This window comes from Parasteatoda tepidariorum, chromosome 5, assembly GCF_982258835.1.
Source record: "Parasteatoda tepidariorum strain Cologne lab strain chromosome 5, Ptep-v5.0, whole genome shotgun sequence".
NCBI lineage: Eukaryota > Metazoa > Arthropoda > Arachnida > Araneae > Theridiidae > Parasteatoda > Parasteatoda tepidariorum.
In genome coordinates, this window is record NC_141759.1 from 45,766,518 (window position 1) to 45,774,422 (window position 7,905).

At 27.0% G+C, this 7,905-nt stretch overlaps 1 non-coding gene across 1 annotated transcript; it reads right to left on the reverse strand.

Annotated features, from left to right (window-relative positions):
* Window positions 1-7,202: 7,202 nt before the first annotated feature.
* On the reverse strand, window positions 7,203-7,284 carry TRNAS-CGA (transfer RNA serine (anticodon CGA)). Its single transcript has one exon. It is a non-coding gene; the product is annotated as a tRNA-Ser (tRNA).
* Between the last annotated feature and the right edge of the window lie 621 nt (window positions 7,285-7,905).

The following is a 7,905-nucleotide window of genomic DNA, read 5'->3' on the forward strand; positions in this document are numbered from 1 at the left end:
ACTGATTTTTGATTCGAGAACCTTAACACGAATCAGGTAAAATCAAATATTTGTATAAATGCAACAAAAAATTGATTCCCAAATGTAGTAATTCCTTCTTTTAAGATGTAACTTTTAATGATTCATAAAACATCTTAAGCAGCTTTTCAACAAGTATGGATATAAACATATACGTTCTTAATAAACTTATTCTATTACGCAAATAAACTAAATCAAAAATCCAATTTCGAAAAAAAATATTTATAGTTTTCGAAACAAAACTAATTGCAGACTTGAAATCCTCATATCAGAATTAGTTAAGATGAAGTCCTTGTTTTATTGCAACTAGCAATTTGTTCCATAGTGGTTTAGTTTAGAAGGAAAGGGTACCAAAACGCCTTTATTTTTCTGGATTTCAACTATCCCGTTTCTGTCAGCTGTGACCAATTCAGTTATAATAATTGTAATTGATGTAAGAATTGTTCGCCATTTAAACCGAATTTCATCGAAAAAGGCTACTATCATCACAATTCCGCATCTCATTTGGATGTCTGGAATCTTGAAACCTAGTACAAGTTACTTTAAATTAAATCGTCTTTGCAAACGTTTGCAAAGAGAAGTGGTCTATGTGGGTAAATGCTCGATGACATTTATTCAAGCTCAGTTCATTGTTCTCGCTGTCATTTTCAGAATGAATTTAACACTAAGCTGGATTGCATGAATGGAATTTAATTCTGAATATTTCCGAATATATTTTTGAGGTTATTAAGGTTAAAAGAGAGAGAAAGCTATCTTGATAGGCTTCCGAGACTAGAAGCGTTTATATAAATGTTTCCTGCGACATATCTCAGAGATTAAATTAATATTTCGAGATATTTGAGTCGGTTTCATTGATAGTTAAGAGAATGTTGGGAAGATATTTCCAAAGATTTTTAAAAATTATTATAAATATTTAGCTACGGGAAATGTTATTCAAAGTTAATTAAATTTGCACCAAGTTGTTATCTTTTGATTTTAGGGAAAGTTATTAAAATGTTTTGAATGTCTTTTATAAATTATTATAAATATTTCGTTATGGAAACTGTTATTTAAAATTACATAGGTGTTCAGCATTGATTGTCGCTTAAACTTTCTCCATATTTTACACTATCAGTCTCGTGAATGATATTACACCAATTTAGGTTATGCAGAGAAATAGTAATGACCACCCTCAATGCATTTTTTTAAAATCCTGGACCAAAATTATGGGAGAAAAGTGTAGGTCTAAGGAGTCATGAGTTATTGTTTACACGATTATTAAAGTATACATAATTTTTCATCCAGATAATCAAAATGGTTTTGAATTTTTTTTAAATGTTTGCTTTCTTTAATTGAGAAATTTTAGAGTTCAGAAGCGTTTTTTTTTCTTCGTTTAAATGTCACTTTTTTTCGCAATCTTATCGCCATTCTTTCTTACTTATTTTCGGTTAAAACTCAGAGAATATCTATAGCAAGTGATCATTACCGGAATTTGATTTAAAAACTTTTAAATACATTATAATTGAACATATATTTCGTAAATATTATAAAAATTAATGGCATCTGAAGTAGTAAAAAATCGTCTTTTATGTAAATATCACATTAGAATACTTTTCTTTGAGCCCTGACTTACAATACAGCAAGGAGGCTTAAGACAATTAGATAGGTATTGGAATTCTGATAGTTAATAACTTAAAAGAAGTACCTTTTAAGAAAGAAAATACCAAACATTCCTTTGGAAACATGTAACCGAATTCTTAAGCCTTTGTTTCCTTTACTTTAACCAATTTCCTAAAATAAAATGCCCTCAGTTTTAATTCACAAGTTCTGTTACATCTTATGCTGAAAAAATCATTTAATTTCGTTAATATGGAAATAGATTGCTTCTTTCAAAACCAAACTGTAAAATCATGTGTATTTTATTGTATTTTGTATATTCCAAAAATATGTACAGTGTATATTTCCCTTTTATGCAAATACCCCAAACAAATGTGAAATATTTTATGCCCATTGTTTTTATCCTTTAAATGGTTTCATACAGAAATATCCAAATCCTTCCATTAAATAAAGAGCGAAATGCTTCCAATGATCTTGTTATGATAAATCAAATTCATTCTTATAAATATTCTAATTTTTGAAAACGGAAAATAGTCTTTTATACAGTAAGTCCGAAGTTCTAATCTCTTTTTCTCGGCAACAATGCTTAGTAATAAATCCCAAAAATAATAACAGTTGAAGAAATTCAGAAAATATTTCCCCATTTTATAAACATTTCACTGAAAATGTATTTAAATGATACATTATATTCAGATCCATATCCTATAGACAACATTATTCAGACGAATGCATATTTTATATTAAAATATTGTTATAAAGGGTTGTTAAAAATTGGAGTATTCTAACATATAAAATGTAAATATAGTTACTATTCATTATGTTAGTTTTTTTATTGACAATAAATATTAAATAAAATATATAGCTATTTGCTAAGCTTTATTCCATATATAACAGCCTTAATTTGATTTTTTATCATGTTAAATGAGCCCATTTATCTTCTAACTACGGACTCTTCATTTTCTTCTTTTAGTCTGGGTACATACATATTTAGAATAGGCGGAACTTTATTTTATTCGAAACAATCTCGTAGGAGATTTAGAATACATCAACTGCAATTGCCAAGGGACCAATATACGTCAATTTCCATTATTATATTTGCAGTATGTTAACAAATACAATATGTTCGAAAAATATGGAAACGGTAAGAGTTTTGAAATATACGAGTCGATTAAAAAATCAAAAAGTTATCATTTGGATATTTATTTTCAAAAAATGCATTTCATGCTACCAAACTCATTCTTCTCTAATTTAGGTGTGGACTCAACTACAAAACCTTAAACCTCAGTTACAAAATATTTTTATCGCAATTTTGTTTTTGCTGAGAATAATACATACAGATACTTACATTCAATTGTAATTTAGTTAACAAATGGCAATTTCAATTTCAAAAAAAATTAGATAAAAATTGATTGAAATGGAGATATTTCAGGAATGCATGTGAAATTCTAAAAATAAAAATGTTCATGTTTGACTTTTGATAAAAGGAAAAACGAAATGTAAGTAATTACACTAAACTTAAAACCTACTTTTTCCTTGAAATTCTAAATCTGCAATAAAAAATGGGTGCTCCTATATAAGATATAGAAAAATTCCTTAGTTGTTAAGGTAAAAAAATCGAGATTGATATCATTGAATTCGCATTTCTCAAACCCTCTTTCAAACTCTTTCACTACTTTTTTCAGACACTATATATATTTATACCATGGCCTACCCTAAACAAGCTACAACAATTTGAATTTTCATTTAAATTTTTATTTAAGAATTTATTTTTAAGGTAACCGACTACCTTTTTCAAGTCAATTTTGACCAAAATTTAATATAAAATAAAAAAAAAATATTGGACTTATTCTCTTTTAAAAAGATTTTGAGCTTTGTTTCTACGTCAAATAGAACAAAAATTATGATGACTGAAAGCACATTTATGTTAGATTATTATATTAATAACTGTGTATTTGTGAGTGTTTTTTTTAATTCTTTCTCAAAAGGAATTCAGTTTATTTACCGTCATTCTAAATCCAATTTCATAAAATAATTTACTTATATTTCTTTAAATTTTTTAAATGTTTTCCATGCATATGTTTAGTAAATAGACAATGGACTAGTAAATTAAACTATTATTTTATATTTTACAGATAAAATAAAAAAATAATTTTTTTGTGAAATTAAATATTTAAATCCGAAATACTAATATTATGTCTGATGCTTAATCTATTCCCGGAGGGGAATTTTTTGAGCATTATAAAGCAAGAATAATGAATAAAATAATAAATATCAATGACGTTATGCGATCTAGAAAATGTTTAGGTAATTTTTTGGTCCTTTTTACTAGATTTTCATTATATTTTGTTCGAAAGTTTTTTTTTTCGTACTCATACTATGTTTAAGTATATAACACATACATAAATCTAAATTTAAAAAATCTAAAATAAAATTTTCGAACATTTGTCTCAGAAGATATTCAGGTACCTGAAGCTTTCAAGTACCACTGATGATTCAATTATTTTGGCCCAGTAATGAATTTTATTTTCTGGTGACCAATTTAACAGAAAAATACTAGCCTCCTAATTTTAAATTAGTATTTCTTTACCATAATACAATAATTGACTACACTATTTAAAAAATACTACAAGCATTAATCAATATAAGATGGGTGCTGCGATAATGCAATATTTCGTTATGATCACGGTCAAAACCTTTCTAGCATTTGCTTCAGCTCTGTATCTTTTAAAATAAAACTGTCCCCACTATTACTAACGAATATGTTTCATTATCAAATTCACAGAAAACTGCTGCATATTTTAGATGGCAATGGTGAGTAAAATTCTTAATGATTTGTCTATTATCACTTTTTTAAATATTGGCACATTAACGCAACAAAGAATGAAACTTTTTGAGAGACCAACAATTAATTTAAGCTATATTTAAGTAAAAAAATTAAGAACTTATGATTAACATGAGTATAAATTTTTAATTAGTAGATTAAAGAACCATTGTATGTGTGTCTCTTAATATAGTTTCGGCTTCTTGAAACACTTTAATAAGTTTTCTTCGAACAATGTTCGCTTTGTTTTAAAGACATTTTGAAAATTCTTGTAAAATTAAATGGAACAAATACATCTATTACTATTTCAGAATCACTATTAACCATTTTAATAACTGAAAGTGATTATTTATATTTACATGCTCTCATGTTTAGATATTTAATTCATCAGTGAAGACTAATAAAGAGATATTTATTGATTCTTTCCTAATTTTCTCTTTAAGAACTATTTGAATTTATTTTTTTTTGTTCTTTTTTCACTTTCGACGTAAGCGGAATAAAAAAGTTCGTTTTATGTTTTGTTCAATGCATATGATAAGAAATGGTATAAAATTTGTTTTATGACTGACTTGATTTCTTCAAAGAAGTACTGAATTATAACAAATAAGCTTTTAGGTTGATTATTTTAAAATTTATCTAAGATTCCTTCAAAATTTATATTTTTGGTCTGAGTATATCGTAGTGTATTTCGGGTGTATTTACTTTAAATCCTATCATTAAAAAGTTGCAGATATTCTGAGAAAAAAGAAGAGATGTAAATGAATGCATACTTTAGCTTGCAATGGAATTTCTAGAAACACATATTTTATGCAAAAGTAAGGCACATTTCTACGAAAATTCCATTGACAAAAACGAAGTAGAACTCTTAAGTCATTTAACACATTTCCCGGATGGATTTAGCTAAAACTTATTCCGAACTTTTTCTCAAAAGTTTAAAAAAAAATAAAAGTCCTCATTCCGCCTGAATAAATCCAACATTTATTTTAAATTAAACATTTAAAGACGAAGAATAAAAAATAAAACTAAAAAATAAAACTAAAAGGCTTGCTAAACAAATCATTTAAACAACAAAGAAAAATTTATGGTGCTACAAATTTTCTTTTAAGCTAATCGTATACTATTAATTTTTTTTTTTTTTGAAAAGGCAAATAAACTTCAATGAGTATTGAAAAAAACTCTTTAAATTTAATTGTAAACAACAGTAAATTATAAAACACACATTTTACTTCACGAAACATACAGGGTTAAAAAAGCATAATAAAAAGGATAACTATTTGAAAAGAAATTGCTTAACTATTCAAACAATAATCTTCAAAACGTATTTCTCGAACATTTAGTTTCTAATAACGGTATATATATATTTTAACGAATTGGTAAAGAAAATAGATATACCACGAGGCAAACAGAAATAATCAAATAAAGAAAAGAAATCTAAAACAAATGGAGATATATATCAAGCAGTTAAAAATAATTTGAAAACGCTAAAATATTCAAGTTTATTATTTTAATTACATATTTTCAAAATCTTATTTCAGATGATTTTAATCACAAAACACAAAGGATAAAGAAACTTTCTTCAGATTCCGTAAATAGAAGAGAACACGAAGTAATTTAATGGTTAAATAATTACTTATTAAAATTTAATTAGAGCTGCTAAAATAATCCAGAGTTAGCAAAATTAATGTTTAACAACTATGCTAGATTAATAATTAGTTTGAAAGTCATTTCTTTTGTTCCATGACTACTAAAAAGAGAAAAAGCATAAAAGAAAATATATTTTTTAGCATTTCATATTGATACACGCAAACAACTTTCATTTAAAAAAATTCACTTTACAGATTAGATCTTACGAAATATCCAATATTTCGTACTATAGTAGAGGAGCTCCCATAGAGTTTAACGCAGAAAGTTAAACTTTTGCAGATATTCCTTTTTATTTTGTAAATATTATAATCATTAATATCCTTAAATGAGTGTTTCTTAGAGTGAATTTTTTTAATTTTTGAAATAAATAGCATTAAAATTTATAAATGCTGATATTTTTCTTTTTTTTTCAATTAAAATTTTTTGAGATCGAGAATTTAAAACACATTTTTTTCGTTACTATACAAGGCGGTAAAAATTAAAAAGACAAAGGTAAGAGGTTCGCAGCTCCAGTTCTATTGAACGGATTGAAATGAAACTTCTAATATTTTTTATTTAATACATGGGGCCAAGTTTCAGCCGGAAAAAAATTTGAAATTTTTGTCATCCGGTAGCGCTACAATACAGTAAACGGAAAGATTGCAGCCTAAAGTTTCGAAGAAAAACAGAATATTTTGCTTAATTTACATTCTGCGTGCTTTGTGCGTCTGTGTGCATTCCTTGTAGGTTCTGGGCGCATATATTTAAATTTAAATGTATGCATCAATGGCAATAGTTTTAAATTTTTAAAACATTTTTTTAAACGATACCCTTTCTATACGATGATCAAAATAACATATATTTAAAGAATCTATCGGATCCCTTCTTTAGAACATGAGCTAAGAGCCTCAGAGAACCGTTAGTTTAATTTTAACTATTTGGCGTGTTTCACGAAATCCACTCAGGAAATACTTAATAGGCTATCAAGATATAGTTTCAACCAGCAGGTTTCAAAGTAGGGGGGGGGGGGAAACCTCAATATATTTATGGATAAATTGAATGGGTAATTTTAAAAAAATAGATTGATGAGCTTTAAATTTGCAATAACAGATCCACAAAATCGATTTGCAACTTAAAACGATACCGCAGCCGACAGGATTCGAACCTGTGCGGGGAAACCCCAATGGATTTCGAGTCCATCGCCTTAACCACTCGGCCACGACTGCTTGCTGCAGAAGTTCAACTTCAAATTATATAACTATGATACAAATTAACTGATATAACGAAATTATTAAATTCCTTGGATAAATAGTGAGCTTAATAGATGAATAAATTTTATACCTGCACTGAGTGACTGAAATTACACGTATCTCACTAAGATTCTCCCTTCAGAAACTCAAGTAACATATTTAAATTAGACATGTCCCGTCACGTTTTAGTTATGATAAACAGGTTAGTGCATTCTTTGAACCAAATGTATATTAAACATTGTTTTAAGACATACTAAATTACTTATTTAATTATCATCTTTCAAATACTGCAAGCATTTTCTTGTAGAAGCTAGAAATATATTTAACTACTAAAAGTTACATTATGGTGATTTAAAAGTTTTTTGAACGGGATTTTCTGCAGAAATCTTTATCTTCATTTATCAATTAAAATATCCTAAATTTCCCAGTTTTTCCCCCGTACACCTCTAAATGACTTAAAACGTCAAGAACGCAGAATTATTTATATTTTTCCTGATTGCTTTTCTGCAAAAAAAACTGGTACTTTCTTAGTTGTTAATCAATGGTTAAAAGGCTCATGTCGAATTAAAAATTTCAGTTATATTTTCCCTTCCTATA